The following is a 22,848-nucleotide window of genomic DNA, read 5'->3' on the forward strand; positions in this document are numbered from 1 at the left end:
TTAGCGTTGTAGATTGGTGAATTCTACACTGCATTGTATTGGTTGGATTATAACAAGATTCAGTCTCTTGATTCAATACATTATATTACAATTTCTATTAGTAGTGACCGTTTGTGGCATGCTACTTCCCAAGCGCCCCGCCCCCCCAATGATGCGGGATGGTAAGCATATGATTCTGCTTGTTTTTGTAACACTATGGGGTACCACCCCTTTTTTCTCTCTGGTTTACCACAGGTGTTTTGATCAATAACTGTGTATGCTGATTGTATATATTGTTCATTTTGTTTTCTAGGGCGACCTTTTTGTTCATTATTTTTGACAGACAGTTTACTAAAATGTAAGTGACTGTAATTTCTTTATACATACACAAAGTAGTTTTGTATTTTACTTATTTATTTTTCCTTAACTTATTATGAGTCAAGAGAAGTTAAATTGATTGTTGGTCCTGAAGAAGCATTATAGGATCTGTATAGACCACCATTCGCGAAACATGTTGACCATGCCTTAGGAGATAGGTGATAATTTCCCAGATCTCCATGTTTAGTTAGAAAGTGGTTGAGCATGAATCCTCAAATTCCACTTTCCTTGTGTTCTTAATCTTGGTCTTAGCCCTTTCTTTCTGACACATTAAACAGTGCTGATTCCTGTGGGTCTGAGAACCAATTTTAACTTTTAACTCTCTTGCCAGAATGAGTGCCTGACTTCTACGATCATAACGGCAGCCACTTATAAAAAGATCTCCGGCAAAGAGCCCCCAAACGGGGAGCCCGTCAGATATTGCAGTGCCAGTCTGACGAAGAGCAACCCGATGATGAAGAATGACATCCATTTGGATGTGTGAGGGCTCTTGCTCCTAAACATTAGTGTTCCCCTAGATTTATGGAACAGTGTACCTATTTAGTGTGTGATTAGTCATTTTGGGAGACCGTACACTGGACCACCAACCTCCCTATCCCTCTCATGGTTGATATACAAATATGTACACCAACTACACAAGTCAGGATATTAATCAAATCAGTGTCCGTGTATCAGAGTCCCAAAATGCCTGGGCGAACCCCACACCAGATACCTGACTCGAAACGGAGAGAACACTGCAGGGGCATCAGATGGAAAATAAACAGGCATCTCAGGGGGAGGGGGATGGGGGGCACCTCAACCGGATGAACGGACGACGCCACTGCTCCACGAGGGGGCTCCATGCCCACTGATTGGTCCTGGGGAGTGCAAAGCCACAGTCTCTCAAGACTCTCCAGTGGGTGGTTTGCCCACTCCTGTATCCTGGGGAGTGCAAAGCCACAGTCTCTCAAGTCTCTCCAGTGGGTGGTTTGCCCACTGCTGTATCCTGGGGAGTGCAAAACCACAGTCTCTCAAGTCTCTCCAGTGGATGGTTTGCCACTGCTGTATCCTGAGGAGTGCAAAGTCACAGTCTCTCAAGTGGATAACAGTCTCCACTGGTTCTGGAGGGGGCTTGGTGCTGAGAGTGCTTCATCCTGCCAAGGAGTGAGGTAGTGGATGTCATTCTCACTGGTTCTGGAGGGGGCTTGGTGCCCAGAGTGCTTCATCCTGCCAAGGACTGGGGTAGTGGATGTCATTCTCCACTGGTTCTGGAGGGGGCTTGGTGCCCAGAGTGCTTCATCCTGCCAAGGACTGAGGTAGTGGATGTCATTCTCCACTGGTTCTGGAGGGGGCTTGGTGCCCAGAGTGCTTCATCCTGCCAAGGACTGAGGTAGTGGATGTCATTCTCCACTGGTTCTGGAGGGGGCTTGGTGCCCAGAGTGCTTCACTTGCAGTGTGGCAGGTCACATTCCCTCACCTGGGTGTGTGTGCCACGAGAGTGCCTGGGAACAGGTAGCATGATACGCCATGGAGGCAGAGACACAATCCACCCTGCTGCGACTTTGCCTACCACCTGCAGGTACAAACGGTTCTGGGAGTCATGCCTCATGGACGCTGGGCAGGGTCCATGACGTCTCCTGCAGCCTCGGACGGCTGCCCACTGGGGATGATTGCCATGTCAGCTGAGGCTGGCCTGGCTTGTAGTGGGTACCAGAGGTACTTACAGCTTGTGCCAGGTCCAGTTATCCCTTATTAGTGTAGAAGAGGTGTTTCTAGCAGCTTAGGCTGATAGAAGGTAGCTATAGCAGAGCAGCTTAGGCTGAACTACGAGACATGCAAAGCTCCTACTATACCACTGGCGTCATATGCACAATATCATAAGAAAACACAATACACAGATATACTAAAAATAAAGGTACTTTATTTTTATGACAATATGCCAAAAGTATCTCAGTGAGTACCCTCAGTATGAGGATGCCAAATATACACAAGATATATGTACACAATACCAAAAATATGCAGTAATAGCAAAAGGAAGTAATGCAAGCAATGTAAAGTTACAGTAGATTGCAATAGGAGCACATAGGTATAGGGGCAACACAAACCATATGCTCCAAAAGTGGAATGCGAACCACAAATGGACCCCAAACCTATGTGAGCTTGTAGAGGGTCGCTGGGACTGTAAGAAAACAGTGAGGGTTAGAAAAATAGCCCACCCCAAGACCCTGTAAGGTAGGTGTAAAGTGCACCTACAACCCCCAGAGAGCACAGAAGTCGTGATAGGGGGATTCTGCAAGGAAGACCAACACCAGCAATGCAACAACAGTGGATTTCTGGACCTGAGTACCTGGAAGACAAGGGGACCAAGTCCAAGAGTCGCGGCAGTGTCGAGAGTGGGCAGATGCCCAGGAAATGCCAGCTGAGGGTGCAAGGAAGCTGCCACCGGATGGAAGAAGCTTTGTGTTCTGCAAGAACGAAGCGGACTAGGAACTTCCCCTTTGGAGGATGGATGTCCCACGTCGTGAAGAAGCTTCCACGACGCTGGAAGACAACTCAGAAGGTTGTGCACTGTAGGTTAGAGTGTCGGGGACCTAGTCTTGGCTGTGCATGAAGGAATTCCTGGAAGAGTGCACAGGAGCCGGAGCAGCTGCAAATCACGCGGTACCCAGCAATGCAGTCTAGCGTGGGGAGGCAAGGACTTATCTCCACCAAACTTGGACTGAAGAGTCACTGGACTGTGAGAGTCAATTGGACAGAGTTGCTGAGTTCCAGGGACCAAGCTCGTCGTGCTAAGAGAGGACCCAGAGGACCGGTGATGCAGTCTTTTGTTGCCTGCGGTTGCAGGGGGAAGATTCCGTCGACCCACAGGAGATTTCTTCAGAGCTCCTGGTGCAATAAGGAGGCAGGCTACCCCCAGAGCATGCACCACCAGGAAACAGGCGAGAAAGCCGGCAGGATGAAGCGATACAAGGTTGCAGTTGTCGTCTTTGCTACTTTGTTGCAGTTTTGCAGGCGTCCTGAGCAGTCAGCGGTCGATCCTTTGGCAGAAGGTGAAAAGGGAGATGCAGAGGAACTCTGGTGAGCTCTTACATTCGGTATCTGAAGAATTCCCAAAAGCAGAGACCCTAAATAGCCAGAAAAGGAGGTTTGGCTACCTAGGAAGGAGTATAGGCTAGTAAAACAGGTATAGCCTATCAGAAGGAGTCTCTGACGTCACCTGCTGACCATGGCTACTCAGAGCAGTCCAGTGTGCCAGCACACCTCTGAATCCAAGATGGCAGAGGTCTAGGGCACGCTGGAGGAGCTCTGGGCACCTCCCCTGTGTGAGAAAGTAGCCTCTTTCTAGCCTTGTTACCCCCACTTTTGGCCTGTTTGTGAGTGTATGTCAGGGTGTTTTCACTGTCTCACTGGGATCCTGCTAGCCAGGGCCCAGTGCTCATAGTGAAAACACTATGTTTTCAGTATGTTTGTTATGTGTCACTGGGACCCTGCTAGTCATAAGTGCTCATAAGTTTGTGACCTATATGTATGTGTTCCCTGTGTGATGCCTAACTGTCTCACTGAGGCTCTGCTAACCAGAACCTCAGTGGTTATGCTCTCTCTTTACAAATTGTCACTAACAGGCTAGTGACCAATTTCACCAATTCAGATTGGCATACTGGAACACCCTTATAATTCCCTAGTATATGGTACTGAGGTACCCAGGGTATTGGGGTTCCAGGAGATCCCTATGGGCTGCAGCATTTCTTTTGCCACCCATAGGGAGCTCTGACAATTCTTACACAGGCCTGCCACTGCAGCCTGAGTGAAATAACGTCCACGTTATTTCACAGCCATTTTACACTGCACTTAAGTAACTTATAAGTCACCTATATGTCTAACCTTTTACCTGGTAAAGGTTGGGTGCTAAGTTACTTAGTGTGTGGGCACCCTGGCACTAGCCAAGGTGCCCCCACATTGTTCAGGGCCAATTCCCCGGACTTTGTGAGTGCGGGGACACCATTACACGCATGCACTACACATAGGTCACTACCTATGTGTAGCTTCACAATGGTAACTCCGAATATGGCCATGTAACATGTCTAAGATCATGGAATTGCCCCACCAATGCCATCCTGGTATCGGGGAGACAATCCCATGATTCCCCGGGTCTCTTGCACAGACCCGGGTACTGCCAAACTGCCTTTCCCGGGGTTTCACTGCAGCTGCGGCTGCTGCCAACCCCTCAGACAGGTTTCTGCCCTCCTGGGGTCCAGCCAGGCTTGGCCAAGGAAGGCAGAACAAAGGACTTCCTCAGAGAGAGGGTGTTACACCCTCTCCCTTTGGAAAAAGGTGTTAAGGCAGGGGAGGAGTAGCCTCCCCCAGCCTCTGGAAATGCTTTCATTGGCACAGATGGTGCCCATTTCTGCATAAGCCAGTCTACACCGGTTCAGGGACCCCTCAGCCCTGCTCTGGCGCAAAACTGGACAAAGGAAAGGGGAGTGACCACTCCCCTGACCTGCACCTCCCCTGGGAGGTGCCCAGAGCTCCTCCAGTGTGCTCCAGACCTCTGCCATCTTGGAAACAGAGGTGCTGCTGGCACACTGGACTGCTCTGAGTGGCCAGGGCCAGCAGGTGACGTCAGAGACTCCTTCTGATAGGCTCCTTCAGGTGTTGCTAGCCTATCCTCTCTCCTAAGTAGCCAAACCCTCTTTTCTGGCTATTTAGGGTCTCTGCTTTGGGGAATTCCTTAGATAACGAATGCAAGAGCTCATCAGAGTTCCTCTGCATCTCTCTCTTCACCTTCTGCCAAGGAATCGACTGCAGACCGCGCTGGAAGCCTGCAAAACTGCAACAAAGTAGCAAAGACGACTACTGCGACACTGTAACGCTGATCCTGCCGCCTTCTCGACTGTTTTCCTGGTGGTGCATGCTGTGGGGGTAGTCTGCCTCCTCTCTGCACTAGAAGCTCCAAAGAAATCTCCCGTGGGTCGACGGAATCGTCCCCCTGCATCCGCAGGCACCAAAGAACTGCATCACCGGTCCTCTGGGTCTCCTCTCAGCACGACGAGCGAGGTCACTTGAACTCAGCAACTCTGTCCAAGTGACTCCCACAGTCCAGTGACTCTTCAGTCCAAGTTTGGTGGAGGTAAGTCCTTGCCTCCCCACGCCAGACTGCATTGCTGGGAACCGCGTGTTTTGCAGCTACTCCGGCTCCTGTGCACTTTTCCAGGATTTCCTTTCTGCACAGCCAAGCCTGGGTCCACGGCACTCTAACCTGCATTGCACGACCTCCTGAGTTGTCCTCCGGCGGCGTGGGACTATCTTGTTCCACTTCGGGTAACCACCGTTTCACTCCACTTTGTAGTGCCTGTTCCGGAACTTCTCCGGGTGCTGCTTGCTTCTGACAGGGCTCCTTGTCTTGCTGGACGCTCCCTCTATCCCCTCACTCAATTGGTGAAATCCTGGTCCCTCCTGGGCCACAGCAGCATCCACATACCCTAAACGCGAGCTTTGCAGCTAGCAAGGCTTGTTTGTGGTCTTTCTGCAGGAAATCACTTCTGCACGACTCTTCACGATGTGGGACATCCATCCTCCAAAGGGAAAGTTTCTAGCCCTTGTCGTTCTTGCAGAATTCTCAGCTTCTACTGTCCAGTGGCAGCTTATTTGCACCCACAGCTGGCATTTCATGGGCATCTGCCCACTCCCGACTTGATCGTGACTATTGGACTTGGTCCCCTTGTTCCACAGGTACTCTCGTCTGGAAATCCATCGTTGTTGCATTGCTGGTTTTGGTCTTTCCTGCAGAATTCCCCTATCACGACTTCTGTGCTCTTTGGGGAACTTAAGTGCACTTTGCACTCACTTTTCAGGGTCTTGGGGTGGGCTATTTTTCTAACCCTCACTGTTTTCTTACAGTCCCAGCGACCCTCTACAAGGTCACATAGGTTTGGTGTCCATTCGTGGTTCGCATTCCACTTCTAGAGTATATGGTTTGTGTTGCCCCTATCCCTATGTGCCCCCATTGCATCCTATTGTGACTATACATTGTTTGCACTGTTTTCTATTGCTATTACTGCATATTTTGGTATTGTGTACATATATCTTGTGTATATTTGCTATCCTCATACTGAGGGTACTCACTGAGATACTTTGGCATATTGTCATAAAAATAAAGTACCTTTATTTTTAGTATATCTGTGTATTGTGTTTTCTTATGATATTGTGCAAGTGACACTAGTGGTACTGTAGGAGCTTCACTCATCTCCTAGTTCAGCCTAAGCTGCTCTGCTAAGCTACCATTTTCTATCAGCCTAAGCTGCTAGACACCCCTCTACACTAATAAGGGATACCTGGGCCTGGTGCAAGGTGTAAGTACCCCTTGGTACTCACTACAAGCCAGTCCAGCCTCGTACATTGGTTGTGCATCGGTGGGATAAGTACTTTGCAACTACTTACCACTTTGTCATATTGTACTTTTCATAAGAGAAAAATATACAAAACAAGTTCAGTGTATGTACACCTAACCAAAAAGTTTTGCTTTTCTCCTATCACTTCTTTACTAAGTGCTGAAAAGTACCTCTAAACTTTCTAAAACGTTCTTGAAAAGTTTTCTGTCTTTCAGAAAGTTCTCACTTTTTCTATCCCTTAAACACTTTCTAAAAATGTCTGGTACAGGTCAAACTGTTGATCTGTCCAAACTTTCTTATGATCACCTTAGCTGGAAAGGAGCAAGGAGTCTCTGCATTGAAAGAGGTTTAGGGGTAGGGAAGAATCCCTCTAGAGAATTATTGGTTAATATGCTCATTGAACAAGATAAGACCAGAGTTGACACTTCTGTCGAGAAATTAGCTGATGGTTCCCAATCTGACCCTGGGGCACCCCTAGCAAAAGATTTAGAAGGGAAACGTCCCAGCCTGCCCATTAGCAGACCACCTAGCATAGCTGGTACTGATGTAGAGTCACATCACAGTAAGAGTGTTCCTTCTCATCATAGTAGAAGTGCTATTTCTATTAGCCAGGCTGTTAGAGTGCCATCTGTTAGGGACAGGTCTCCCTCTGTTCATTCTCACCATACTTCTGTGTCAAGGAATGTCCCACCCACCCACCCAGATAACAGAGTGTTAGAAAGGGAGCTCAATAGATTGAGAGAGGAACAATCCAGGCTGAAGCTCAAGAAGCAACAGCTGGATTTAGATAGACAGTCCTTGGAAATAGAAAGAGAAAGACAGAAATTGGGTGTTGAAACCCATGGTGGCAGCAGCAGTATTCCAAATAGTCATCCTGCAAAAGAGCATGATTCTAGGAATCTGCACAAGATAGTTCCCCCTTACAAGGAGGGGGATGACATTAACAAGTAGTTTGCTGCACTTGAGAGGGCCTCTGTTGTACAGGAGGTCCCTCAAAGGCAGTGGGCTGCTATCCTATGGCTATCTTTCAGTGGAAAGGGTAGGGATAGGCTCCTTACTGTGAAGGAAAGTGATGCCAATAATTTTAAAGTTCTTAAGAATGCACTCCTAGATGGTTATGGCTTAACCACTGAACAGTACAGGATGCAGTTCAGAGAAACCAAAAAGGAGTCTTCACAAGACTGGGTAGACTTTGTTGACCATTCAGTGAAGGCCTTGGAGGGGTGGTTACATGGCAATAAAGTTTCTGACTATGAAAGCCTGTATAACTTAATCCTGAGAGAGCATATTCTTAATAATTGTGTGTCTGATTTGTTGCACCAGTATCTAGTGGACTCAGATCTGACCTCTCCCCAAGAATTGGGAAAGAAGGCAGACAAATGGGTCAGAACAACAGTGAACAGACAAGTTCATACAGGTGGTGACAAGGATGGCAAGAAGAAAGATTGGTGAGAAATCTCAAGATAAGCATGGGGATAAGGGTAAAACCAAAGATCCCACTTCAAATCTTAACCACTCTTCAGGGGGTGGGGATAAAACAAATTCTTCCTCTTCTTCTCAACCTACACAATTTGAAAAGCCTTGGTGCTTTGTGTGTAAAAACAGAGGCCATAGGCCAGGAGATAAGTCCTGTCCAGGTAATCCCCCTGAGCCTACCACCACTAATACATCGAGCTCTAGTGCCCCTAGCAGTAGTGGTACTAGTGGTGGGACTGCTGGCAACAGTCAAGTTAAGGGTGTAGTTGGGTTCACTTATGGGTCTATAATAGAAACTGGGGTCGTTAGTCCCAAGACAGTTTCTGTCACACCTAGTGGCATTGGCCTTGCCACACTGGCTGCTTGTCCCCTTACAATGGATAAGTACAGGCAGACAGTTTCAATAAATGGTGTTGAGGCCTTGGCCTACAGGGACACAGGTGCCAGTATCACTTTGGTGACTGAAAACCTAGTGCATCCTGAACAACACATCATTGGACAACAGTATAAAATTATTGATGTCCATAACTCCACTAAGTTTCTTCCCTTAGCTATAATTCAGTTTAGTTGGGGTGGAGTTACTGGCCCTAAGCAGGTGGTAGTATCACCTAGCTTACCTGTAGATTGTCTCTTAGGTAATGACCTAGAGGCCTCAGGTTGGGTTGATGTAGAGTTTTATGCCCATGCAGCCATGCTAGGCATCCCAGAGGAATTGTTCCCTCTCATTTCTACTGAAATGAAAAAGCAAAGGAGAGAAGGCCTGAAAACTCAGGATCCCTCTACAACAACAGGTAAAAAGGGTATCACAGTATCCCCTAACCACCCTACTATTCAGGATACCATTCCTGTGGTGGGAGAAACCTCTCCTGGGGTGGCACCTGTTCCAAGGGAATCATCAGCTGGCAAAGCTGTACTCCCTGAGGTAGAAGTACCTCTCTGTGGGATAACTAACATTGGTGAGAAAAAGAGCACCATTTTAGTTAACATGGAGCATCCCTCCAGCCCTCCCAGAGAAACTTTAGTGCAGAAACTCTGCACTGCCTCACAACACTTAGGACAGCATCCCTGCCCTAGTGTGGAGCTCATAGGACAGCATCCCTGCCCTGCTCCAACTCAAGAGAAACAGCATCCCTGTTCTCTCTTCCAGCCATATGGACAACGTTTTTGCCCAGCTATGGCTTTACTGAGACAGCATCCCTGTCTGGCATTTCCATCACTACAAATAGGTTCAGTGGACAATTCCCACTGCTCTAAACTAAAACTTACTGTTAGAAACTCTGAAAATACATCTTCACATTGTTGCTTAGCTAAAAAACTTCAAACAGGGTGGTTTACATCCCCACAGGGAAGTAACCATATAGTGGATGATAAAGGGAGTAACCAGTCTATTGCAGAGCTACTCTACTTATCACCACTTAGACAATAAAGTCTCAACTGGCCAAGGTTAGCCTTATTGTCCTTCGTTTGGGGGGGGGGGGTTGTGTGAGAAAGTAGCCTCTTTCTAGCCTTGTTACCCCCACTTTTGGCCTGTTTGTGAGTGTATGTCAGGGTGTTTTCACTGTCTCACTGGGATCCTGCTAGCCAGGGCCCAGTGCTCATAGTGAAAACCCTATGTTTTCAGTATGTTTGTTATGTTATGTTTGTTATGTGTCACTAGTCAGGACCCCAGTGCTCATAAGTTTGTGACCTATATGTATGTGTTCCCTGTGTGATGCCTAACTGTCTCACTGAGGCTCTGCTAACCAGAACCTCAGTGACAATTTGTAAAGAGAGAGCATAACCACTAACAGGCTAGTGACCAATTTCACCAATTCAGATTGGCATACTGGAACACCCTTATAATTCCCTAGTATATGGTACTGAGGTACCCAGGGTATTGGGGTTCCAGGAGATCCCTATGGGCTGCAGCATTTCTTTTGCCACCCATAGGGAGCTCTGACAATTCTTACACAGGCCTGCCACTGCAGCCTGAGTGAAATAACGTCCACGTTATTTCACAGCCATTTTACACTGCACTTAAGTAACTTATAAGTCACCTATATGTCTAACCTTTACCTGGTAAAGGTTGGGTGCTAAGTTACTTAGTGTGTGGGCACCCTGGCACTAGCCAAGGTGCCCCCACATTGTTCAGGGCAAATTCCCCGGACTTTGTGAGTGCGGGGACACCATTACACGCGTGCACTACATATAGGTCACTACCTATGTGTAGCTTCACAGTGGTAACTCTGAATATGGCCATGTAACATATCTAAAATCATGGAATTGCCCCACCAATGCCATCCTGGTATCGGGGAGACAATCCCATGATTCCCCGGGTCTCTAGCACAGACCCGGGTACTGCCAAACTGCCTTTCCTGGGGTTTCACTGCAGCTGCTGCTGCTGCCAACCCCTCAGACAGGTTTCTGCCCTCCTGGGGTCCAGCCAGGCTTGGCCCAGGAAGGCAGAACAAAGGACTTCCTCAGAGAGAGGGTGTTACACCCTCTCCCTTTGGAAAAAGGTGTTAAGGCAGGGGAGGAGTAGCCTCCCCCAGCCTTTGGAAATGCTTTCATGGGCACAGATGGTGCCCATTTCTGCATAAGCCAGTCTACACCGGTTCAGGGACCCCTCAGCCCTGCTCTGGCGTGAAACTGGACAGAGGAAAGGGGAGTGACCACTCCCCTGACCTGAACCTCCCCTGGGAGGTGCCCAGAGCTCCTCCAGTGTGCTCCAGACCTCTGCCATCTTGGAAACAGAGGTGCTGCTGGCACACTGGACTGCTCTGAGTGGCCAGGGCCAGCAGGTGACGTCAGAGACTCCTTCTGATAGGCTCCTTCAGGTGTTTCTAGCCTATCCTCTCTCCTAAGTAGCCAAACCCTCTTTTCTGGCTATTTAGGGTCTCTGCTTTGGGGAATTCCTTAGATAACGAATGCAAGAGCTCATCAGAGTTCCTCTGCATCTCTCTCTTCACCTTCTGCCAAGGAATCGACTGCTGACCGCGCTAGAAGCCTGCAAAACTGCAACAAAGTAGCAAAGGCGACTACTGCGACACTGTAACGCTGATCCTGCCAACTTTTCGACTGTTTTCCTGGTGGTGCATGCTGTGGGGGTAGTCTGCCTCCTCTCTGCCTCCTCCGCTCTGAAGAAATCTCCCGTGGGTCGACGGAATCGTCCCCCTGCAACCGCAGGCACCAAAGAACTGCATCACCGGTCCTCTGGGTCTCCTCTCAGCACGACGAGCGAGGTCCCTTGAACTCAGCAACTCTGTCCATGTGACTCCCACAGTCCAGTGACTCTTCAGTCCAAGTTTGGTGGAGGTAAGTCCTTGCCTCCCTACGCCAGACTGCATTGCTGGGAACCACATGTTTTGCAGCTACTCCAGCTCCTGTGCACTTTTCCAGGATTTCCTTTGTGCACAGCCAAGCCTGGTTCCACGGCACTCTAACCTGCATTGCACGACCTCCTGAGTTGTCCTCCGGCGGCGTGGGACTCTCTTGTGCAACTTCGGGTGAGCACCGTTTCACTCCACTTTGTAGTGCGTGTTCCAGCACTTCTCCGGGTGCTGCTTGCTTCTGAGAGGGCTCCTTGTCTTGCTGGACGCCCCCTCTGTCCCCTCACGCAATTGGTGACATCCTGGTTCCTCCTGGGCCACAGCAGCATCCAAAAACCCTAACTGCAATCTTTGCAGCTAGCAAGGCTTGTTTGCGGTCTTTCTGCAGGAAAATACTTCTGCACGACTCTTCACGACGTGGGACATCCATCCTCCAAAGGGGAAGTTTCTAGCCCTTGTCGTTCTTGCAGAATCCTCAGCTTCTTCTGTCCAGTGGCAGCTTCTTTGCACCCACAGCTGGCATTTCCTGGGCATCTGCCCACTCCCGACTTGATCGTGACTTTTGGACTTGGTCCCCTTGTTCCACAGGTCGTTATTTCACTCAGGCTGCAGTGGCAGGCCTGTGTAAGAGTTGTCAGAGCTCCCTATGGGTCGCAAAAGAAATGCTGCAGCCCATAGGGATCTCCTGGAACCCCAATGCCCTGGGTACCTCAGTACCATATACTAGGAAATTATAAGGGTGTTCCAGTATGCCAATGTGAATTGGTGAAATTGGTCACTAGCCTGTTAGTGACAATTTGGAAAGCAGAGAGAGCATAACCACTGAGGTTCTGGTTAGCAGAGCCTCAGTGAGACAGTTAGTCATCACACAGGGAACACATACAGGGCACACTTATGAGCACTGGGGCCCTGGCTGGCAGGGTCCCAGTGACACATACACTAAAACAACATATATACAGTGAAATATGGGGGTAACATGCCAGGCAAGATGGTACTTTCCTTAGAACAAGCTAAACGGTCTTTCTGAAGTAGGTTAGGTGTAACATTCAATGCTTTGGCTAATGAACAAGATAGCCGGTCTTCCTGAAGTAGGTTAGGTGTAACATCCAATGTTTGGGTTAATCAACAAGCTAAAGGATCTTTCTAAAGTGGTTTAGGCGTAACATCCAATGCTTGGGCTGATTAAAAATCTAAATGGTCTTCCTGAAGTGGTTTAGGTGTAACATCCAATGCTTGGGCTAATCGGCAAGCTAAGGGGTCTTTCCAATGCTTTAGCTAATGACAAGCTAAAAGCTCTTCCTGAAGTGGTTTAGGTGTAACATCAAATGCTTGGGCTAATCAACAAGTTAAAAGGTCTTCCTGAAGTGGTTTAAATGTAGCATCCTATGCTTGGGCTAATCAACAAGCTAAACGGTCTTCCTGAAGAGTTTTTGGTGTGACATGTATTACTTGGGTTAATTAACAAGCCAAAGCATCTTCCTGAACTGGTTTAGGTGTAACATCCAATGCTTGGGCTAATTAACAAGCTAAAGGATCTTCCTGAAGAGAGTTAGGTGTAAAATCCAATGCTTGACACTAATGTGTCTTTCTGAAGGGGATTGGGTGTAACATCCAATGCTAGGTCTTTCTCAGATAGGTTAGTTAGAATCTGCATCACTAATTCAGGTACTTCCAGACAAACCTGACTTGTATTTGCTTGGGGATAACTAGATTAAAGAAAAATGTTATACTGTCTTGAAAATAAAAAAATTGAAACAGCATTTCTCAAAGCCAATTACCATTAAGGAGCTTTGCATACAATTGCAAGCCCCTTTCTATGTATGGATATGTAGGGGCTGCTACAAAGAAAATACGAACTTCTGCTTGAAATATTTATTCTTGCCTATCAGACACAGTGGTTGTAGGCAGCAGTGCATGGGTTTTTATGTTGTAAAAGGGCCAAGAATAATGGCACAAACGAGACATAAGGATGTTTATCTATAATTCAAGAGAAGCAAAGTGCTATACATTGGCTAGGCTATGAAAGGATTATGTCTAACGTACCTGAGACATCTTTAATGAAAAAAGGACCATCTTGTGTATACAAGACGGTCTAAACTTTCTTCTACTTTACAAATTTTACCGCTGTGATTTATGAAGTAAGGAAGAGTTTAACCATTCATTCTGAGCAGAAGAGAGGGATAGGGTCAATGGCCAATACATTTATTTGGCTGCAGCTTTAATACAGAGCCCTTATTCCTCAACCATAGCATAACCCAAAACTGATGCAAGCACACTGTATCACTCTATGAACAAGGAGATTAAGAGACATAGCAGACAAGGGTAAAACATGAAGGTTGAGTTTTAAGCTAAATGAGAGGCAGAAGACATAACACAGCACCTCCAATTCTGTCATCTGGCACTCCCAAGCCCAGCTCTTCAAATGTATGTATAAGGTATATCTATAGTGAGAATCTAGCCAAAAGTCTTATTAGGTCTCGGCTAGACAGCATATGCGCTGTCTCGAAGACACATGTTGTCTTCAATATGTGGGCTTCACCCCACCCATAAGCTGACCATTTGTTTGTTCCTTTGTTGCTCTCTAATACTTTATTCCTTTTGCTTCATGGCGTGGATGGGTCATGCCTTTTTGTGTGTTCAGCACTCCCCTAGAGCACGGACCAAGTACTTCTATATGACTTGTATGCGTCTGCTGCTTCTGTTTTAGGAGCTACTTTGTTCTTTTTTTGCGCTTGACACAAGCGATCACTCCATTTCCTCTGCCTCTTTCCTCTGAGGCTGATGCTCCTTCTGTATCGCTTTCTTTTTCTGGTTTCAGTAAGCACTCTTTTGAGAGTTTGTGTGTGTTTTACAACTTTAATCTCATGTTTACATCCAGCTTGTGTTGCTTTTTTTCCACTCCTGCAAACACATTTTTTTGGCAGTTGCTTATAGTGCAAACTCGACTAGAAAGTATTGGAGCACTTTGCATGAGTGCCAGTTAAACTACTTGGTTACAATTACACAGTCACACAGTTTGGGATTTTCAGACATGGAAAATTGAATGAATCTCCCAGAATCACAAGATGTTGAATAGATCTCAAAATTCGAACGCAGTTGTTCAGATCCAAAACTGACAGCTCTGGCCATTATGCTACATGCTATCCCCTGCTCAGTTGTGCTGCTTTTATTCAAATCACATCCCACGCATTATATTTCCGTGTTGCAGATGCTTGTACTTTTCTCACCCCTCTATACTTGTTTCTCTTCAATCTTCTTCCCCTGATCTCAATTGGGTTCCTCCTAGTCCTTGCTTGTTTTCATGGTCGAGCGCGCAAAGTGCTCTGTCCCTTGTGTAATCTCTCTGTGGGCTTTCAACCACACCCATCAGTTTGGTTGGTTTGTGGGCTTGCCTTTTTAAATTCGCTTGATTTATTTAGTGGAAGGCATGCATACGTCATGCCTTTTACGGTGTTTAGCCCACCTCGAGCGCACCGGCCAACTACTGAAAACATACGCGGCTCCATGTTTTCGGTATGGTTTCTGTACTACCTTTTCTCTTCATTTTGTAGGCAGTGCGATCTCGCTGGGCAGTAGTCTAGAGCTTTGCATCACATCATCCCTGTTACATTGATATTTGTACTTTTGCCAGTTACATGGATAATTGCACTTTTGCCAGTTACCTGGATAATTGCACTTTTGCCAATATGTTTCACTGCAAGCGAACTTCTGTTTCCTTTTGTGAGTCTGCTTTGCGCTCATGGTGGCCATCGGCTTGCTTATAAAAACTGTTTTACTTTTCATTTTCAGTTCATGTGGCAATAAAAGTCTGGTTAAGAGTTTACAATGCTAATAGCTTTAACTCAAGCAACCTGAGACCCACTGCATTGCAAATGCTAGTTTTTCTGCTTCAGTCACAAAGATCAGAAAAGCAAACAGCATTTGGTGCCAGGAGTTGTTCATTCTTCTTTTTATTTCACCTTCTAATTTAGCAGCATTACATTTGATTCAGCTTGTTTTTTTTAAATGTAGCTGTACCAAATCAAAGTTTTTTAATGCTAGGAAAGTTCTGTTGTTTCTTTAAACTGTATTAAAATAACTGAGCACTTCCCAGTATGGCCAGTGTAATCTACAGGCTGATTTTTTTCCTTTTGTTTGTCCTTCAAGATGGTAAATTCTGAAATTGCATGAGGAAAAGGCAGGTTGAGTAGAGTACTTAAAATCAAGAGATTTTGGGGAAACATTATATAACTACAAAGCACTCTGTGGCCTTGAGGCCAGACGCAGTAATACCTGATGCAAGCACCACTGTGATTTTCTTGCAGGCCTGCGCATTTAATGCGTGGTATGTGTGTAACTTATAGTTTAGAACAACTATAGTGCTGATCAATGCTTAATTTGTAAATAAAAACGCGCTGGTGCCCAAAGCACTGCTCTTAAACACGCGGCTGCTGCAATTAAATGTGCGAACAAGGAATATTGAGGCAGCGTAATCCTGAAGCCATCTCAGGCCTCTTCAATCCATTTAAAACCACTCTCTGCCCCTTCAGCTCATTCTTGCAGCTTTCTGCTTTCTTCCATTGTCACACTTTTTCGTTTTTCTCTTCCTCCATCCTTCCCATATTTGTCTTTTGCTAGCACTAAATGCTTGAGGCAGAAAAATAAGTGCTGACCCTCAAAAATAAGTTCTGCTGCTTCACGCCGGAAACAACAAATTAAGCACTGGTGCCGTTGCAGTGTTCGATGCTCTTACTGTCAGTGAATTAGCAGCATTGAAGTGTACAATGGTGATAGAGGCCATTATCCAAAAGGTAGGGTGAGAGCACGCTTGTAGCGTGTGCTGCTAGAGGGCTTGTCCAATGCTGCAATGCCACTTCTTCCCCTCCATCCTTCCAGGGGCAGGCAGTTCACTGCCCAGCTGCTCCAGAGCTAACGAGGGGGGGAATAATGCGCAAAGGAATGTGATGTAAGGGGCAGAAGATGGCAGCCCTAGATAATGCAGACAGCTCTGTGTAGGTATCCTGCCTCACTCCTCGGCCTGCAGAAGTGGAAAGGATCATGGCCCGCCTGGGCATCACAACGCCAACCCCCGCCACCATTTACAGTTTTAGTTTTATAACTCATTTATTTGTACTGCGCTACATACAAGCTAATGCTTCCATTTTCTTGCGATAATGGCATTACTCCTAGTCCTACTCCCTCGCCTTCCTTTTAAACCAATGAGGCCTCCCGCCTCCCCCCTAGACCCTCCCTTCCCCTTTTAAACCCCCCCCACCCTTATCCCCTCCTGTACAAAAACCAAGCCCAAGCAGCAACTCGGACAGTCCGTACCGGGAGTGTGGGAGGGAACGGAAAAGGAAGGCGAGGGAGTAGGACTAGGAGTAATGCCATTATCGCAAGAAAATGGAAGCATTACCTCCCATCCCTCCCTCGCCTTCCTTTTAAACCAATGAGACATAGCAAGTAAAACACAGGAGACGGACACAGAGTTGCAAGATCCTTTATTCATATCCTGCCCCCAAGGACACCAAAACACCCTACCCCTATTACCTCATAGAGGATAAGACTCGGTGACCTAAAACCGACTCCAAATTACCCAAGTCCGCTAGCCTATAATGACGCACAAACATCAAAGGCGAAGCCCAAGTGGCGGCCCTGCAAATTTCCACCACAGAAGTCCCCTGAAGCTCTTCCACCGTAGCCGCCATACCTCTGGTAGACCGACCCTGAATCCGTTGAGGAGGAACCACCCCTTTCAAGGAATAGGCCAACAGAATCAAAGATCTCACTCACCGACTCAAAGAAGCCGTGGAAGGTTTCTCACCTTTATGTGCCGGACCGAAATTAACAAAAAGCGAATCCTCCTTACGAAAAGGAGCCACCACCCGCAGGCACTCCAATAAAGCCCTGCGTACATCCAACGAATGCAAACGGACCTCCTCCCTTGAGGAGGGATCTGGACAAAATGAAGGAAGGATAACCTCCTGACGGGAATGGAATGAAGAATTGATCTTCGGAATAAAGGAAGGAACCGGAACCAGAACCACCCGATCGGGAAAAACCTTACAAAAAGGAAAGGAACAGGCCAATGCCCCCAATTCCCCTAACCGACGAGCCGAAGTAATGGCTACCAAAAAGAACGTCTTTAAAGACAAATGACGCAAATCACAGTCCCCCAGTGGTTCAAATGGGGCCTCCGTCAAAACATCCAAAACCAAGGAAAGATCCCAGGAAGGAAAAGAACGTACCGGGCGAGTAAACAAATTAACCAGACCTTGAAAAAATCTAGGCATCAGGCGCCCTTCATCTTGAAGATTACGCCACTGACCTCTGAATGCCTGAATCGCCGCCCATTGTACCCTTAGAGATGCTACCAACAAACCCAATTGTGCACCGTCCTGCAGGAACTGCATCACTTCAGAGATAGATGCGCAGGTAGGATCCAACTCATGATTCAAACACCAAGAAGAAAAAACTCGCCACTGTCTACCATAGGAAAGTAAAGTGGCACGCCGCCTGGAAGCCAATAATGTAGAACTCAAAGCTACAGGAACCCCCAGGCCCGTCAAGCCCTGTCGTTCAACTTCCAGGCCGTCGAGTGCAACCTCCTCAACGACACCACTGGGAGGCAGGGAAACTCCAGGGGAGATGGACAAAGAGGCAAAGGCCACATCCTCCCGTCTGCCATCAGCCGTAACAACGGGAACCAATTCGCTCGCGGCCAAAGAGGTGCAATCAGGATAACTCTGGATCCCAGATCCCTCACTCTCAACAGAAAAGCCCTGAGAAGTTGAAACGGAGGGAATGCATACAAAAGACCCCTCGGCCAAGGACATGACATCCCGTCCACCTCCCAGGCCTGGGGACACCGAAACCGGGAGCAGAAGTGATCCAACTTCGCATTCTCTGCGGACGCAAACACATCCAGCACTGGAAGCCCCCAAAGCCGAACCAGATGCAGAAACAGAGACCTCCGGAGGGAGAAAAGTTGAGACGAAGGAATCACCCTGCTCAGTAGATCCGCCCGAACATTGACCACCCCCGAATGTACGTAGCCCTGAGAGAAGGAACCCACTCCTGAGCCCACACAAAAATCTCCCTGGCTAGACTGAACAGAGCCCTTGACCTGGTCCCTCCTTGCCGGTTGACATAAGCTTTGGCTACTAAGTTGTACGTCCGAATAAGAACCGCCGTCCCCCTCAGGGACCCCTGGAAATGGACCAAAGCCAGAAAGACCGCTCTCAATTCGCGCCAATTCGATGACCGACTCGCCTCCCGAGGGGACCAAAACCCCTGAACCTGAGCCGACCCTATCCACGCACCCCAACCGGATAGGCTGGCATCTGTAGTCACCACCACAGGACTCAGAGGAGACAAAGAAACCCCTACCCGAAGATGATCTGCCTCCAACCACCATTGCAACTCCCTGCGAATTAATCTGGACCCCGGAAACCTGTCCCTCAGAGAACCGGACCCCGGAGTCCACCTTTTCAAGAACCACGTCATCAAGCACAGGAGATGGAAACACGCCCAAGGAACCAGAAATATCACAGACGCCAAATGACCCTGCAGCCGCAACCAAAGAAGAGCTCGTGGTGCAGTCAGCAATACAACCTTCTTGACCAAGGCCTGGAGTACACCCAACCTCTTCTCTGATACCGACACCAAGCCTAGAAGAGTCTGAAACCGAGCCCCCAGAAAAACCAGATCCTGGGACGGAACCAAATCTGATTTCTCCCAATTGATTAAAAACCCGTGGTTTTGCAGGACCCCCAGAACTTGGTCCACCTGTCTCTGCAACAGGACCCGTGACTGGGCATGAATCAAGATGTCGTCCAGATAAGGATGAATAAACACCCCCTCTGAATGTAGCAAAGCCACCAGGGGGGCCAGCACCTTTGTGAAAATCCGAGGAGAAGATTTCAGACCGAAAGGTAGAACGCAAAACTGGTAGTGTTCTTGATCCACAGCAAACCTCAGGAACCTCTGAGAAGACCTTGCCACAGGCACATGCAGGTAAGCATCCTGCAGGTCCAGCGACACTAGAAAGTCCCCTTGCTTGACCAACGGAAAGATAGTCTGAATAGACAGCATACGGAAATGCACCGTCCTGATCCAAGTATTCACCTCCTTCAGATTGAGCACCAGTCGAAAACCCCCTGAAACTTTCTGCACAAGAAACAGGACCGAATAAGTCCCCTGACCCCGTTCTTCCAGAGGAACGCGGGAAATGGCCCCCTTGACCAGCAAGTCCTGTACTCCGTCCAATAATGCCCTTCTCCGTGACCCCCCTGAAGGCAGAGGGGTGGGACGTACCCCTGAATCTGGAGGAACCCCCACAAAATCGATGGCATAACCATTTGCCACAATGTCTAGCACCCAACGATCGTTGATACTCTCCTCCCAAACAGAAAGAAAGTGACTCAGCCTTCCCCCAACCGGCCCTATGCCAGGCCCACAGTGATTGTCAGGACCCCTTCTTGAAACCACCCCGGTTCGCAGGAGCAGCCTTCTTAGGAGAAAAACGCGGCTGAAAACGCCGTTTCCTAAAGGAAAAGGATTTGGCATCCCTATTCGGAGAAGATCGGGAATGCTTCTTCCACCCTTTACTGGAAGTAGAACCCCCTTTATAAGGTAAGGCATGCTTCTGTTCCTTAAATGCCTTGGAAAGCATGGATGGCAATTGCTCTCCAAACAAGTTACGACCTTCAAACGGCAGTCTCAGCAAGGCCGCCTTCTCCCCTGGGTCAGCCTTCCATGAACGTAACCAGAGGGACCTACGAGCCCCAATCAAAGCCCCAGAGGCCAGAGCCGAAGTACGAACCACATCCGAAGAAACATCCGCCAACAATCTGGCCTGTTGCTCCATACCAGCCAGGAGCTCTGAACATTCAGCTCCTTCCTGAACAGCCACCGCCAGCTTATCAAAGTCTTGCACCAACGACTGAGCCGCATAAGCAGAATATATACCTGCCCTTAGCGCCAGATTCTCACCGGCAAATGCCCTTTTAAGACCTGAATCCACTTTACGATCCGTGGCATCCGTAGGCACACAATCCTCCGGATTTACTGCCGTCTTGCCAATCAGGGTAGCTAAAATCGAATCCAGGCGGACTGAAGGAGGTAATACCTCCTCACCCTCAAGTAAATACAGTTTCGGTAGGAATCGTGGAACCTGAGCTTTATCCACATCCTTCCATTCACGAAACACCATATCCTTCACAGGTCCCTGAAAAGGCATGGCAAACTTGGAAGGGGTCTGATATTGAGGAAATAAGTGAGAATCCGAGCTTGAAGGTTGAAACACAGGGAAACCCAAATTGTCCAGAACATGTGCCATCACCTCCCACATTTCCTCTCTGGATACATATTTACCCCCAGATGACGTAGATGGGGCCTCATCACCCTCACTGTCTGACGAGGACTTCCTCGTAGCAGCCGATGAATGAGAAGTCTTAGAGTGACCAGACCTGGTCACCCCTGCTTGAAGGGCCCTGGTAACAGCCACTTCAATCATCTCCTGCACCTCCTCCCTAGACATGAGGGGAGTGCCCTTATCCTGCAACTGTGAGTCCCCAGGATTGGAAACTCTAGCAGCACCATCCTCCTCCGAAGAGGAAGATGAGACAATCCTACGCCTCTTCGCCTGAACCTTCGGCATTTCAATATCCAATATACACTGCCCTTCAGCTAAAATCACTCCACATATATAGTGACCAGAACCTCCCCCTTAGGAATAAACCAATCCCCAAAAAGGTCAAACATTCCTGGCCAAACCATAAAACAGCGGGCCGAACGCCCGTCCTACCAGTCGAATCGTGGCATCACAGCCAAAAAATCTCCATCCCGCAGTTCCTCCCTGCTCTGCAGCGCGATAACCCGGAAATCGAAGCCCCAGCCACAAAGGGCCGGTCGACCCCGTCAGCCGGCCCTCCTTCCGCGTAGTCCTGAGCAGCCCGGCTGCTCGCTTTCCGACGCGATCAGCTGCAGCACTCCTCGTGGGGCTCCGCACCCTTAGGAGCGCCTCCAACGTAGACCTCCAGGCCCCGCCGTGCAGGTAAGGGAAAGAAAAACGTCTAGCGTGGGCTAGACAAAAGAAACAGGAGGGGATAAGGGTGGGGGGGGGGGGTTAAAAGGGGAAGGGAGGGTCTAGGGGGGAGGTGGGAGGCCTCATTGGTTTAAAAGGAAGGCGAGGGAGGGACGGGAGGTAATGACAATTTAGGACACAGTACTACGAGTACCGCAATGCAAATTAAGAACCGCCACGGAGGGCCCTCAAGACATCTGGTAAGGGGCAAATGGCTTCCCTATGTCCCGTTCTCGCAACCACAGTCAATTTACAATTATGTGCTCTGTCCTTTCTTTTTTGTTTATTGTGCCATAAAATAGCTTAAGAGGTGGGAAATCAGTTCTGCCCACGAAAAAGCATTGCATTATTTTGGCACTGGCCAGCCACGGTATTACGCTGGACAGGGGTGGTCAATTTGTTTTGTTCCAAGGCCTAGTCCTGGCCAGATGGAGGGGCTATCTGTCAAGACGAAGATGCTTTTGTATGTAAGATTGGGTGGGGTTGGTTTATGTGTCGAACGTGTGTTAGGGGTGTTGCATGCTGGCACCAAAATAGGGTAAATTCTGGCAGTACTTCACTCAACAGAGATGTGACTCAATTGTTAATTTCCAGTCAAGAGTATCTATCTTTAGGGGTTTCGTTACTCGGAAAAACCTACCAACTATATGACATTGATGCATCAATAAAAGGGCAAAATGTCCCTTTCATTGCTGAATCTCTTTGCAAGCTTCCTGCACAAAGCTAAGGCAAATGTTCTATCAACTCAATCCTCTCAAGTTGCAGTGAAAAAGGCAAGAGGAAACGATGGCCTTCACTGATTGGGGTTACTAGACTACAATCTGTTTTCTTAGCACTTGTATTCACTAAGGGCATCTGGAGCTCAAAGTTGAAGATGCTGCCTGCAAGTCCTAGAGAGCCCCCCCAGAGTTCAGGTCCTCTCTTGCGTTGTCTTGCTCGCTCCGTTCCCCAACCCCCTTAGGTTTTGTGGTGCTTGTCCCACCCCTCCCACCAGAAAAAACACAACCAAATCATGGCACTTTTTTCCCTAACTTTTAGATATGCTGCACAGCAGTTGTACTTCTGTACAACACGGCTAAAATACATTGACAACGGCAGCTTTTGTATCGGGCGAGACCTATTTGGCTTTCACAATGTTGGTTTGGAGTGTGCTTTACAGCTATCCTTGTTCAGTCAGTGAAAATGTTTTGTTCAATACTATATTAGTTTGTGAACAATGCGCATTCGATAAACAAAGTAAAATGCGATATTTGTTACACCACTGGACCAATAA

The 22,848-nt window shown here is 48.0% G+C and overlaps 1 protein-coding gene across 4 annotated transcripts in view; it reads left to right on the top strand.

Moving 5' to 3' along the window:
* LOC138304285 (serine protease 27-like) overlaps positions 1-22,848 on the top strand; it is a 283,335-nt gene that overhangs the window by 9,947 nt on the left and 250,540 nt on the right. The window lies entirely within an intron of this gene.

The sequence above is a fragment of the Pleurodeles waltl genome, chromosome 7 (genome assembly GCF_031143425.1).
Source record: "Pleurodeles waltl isolate 20211129_DDA chromosome 7, aPleWal1.hap1.20221129, whole genome shotgun sequence".
NCBI classification, from domain to species: Eukaryota; Metazoa; Chordata; class Amphibia; order Caudata; family Salamandridae; genus Pleurodeles; species Pleurodeles waltl.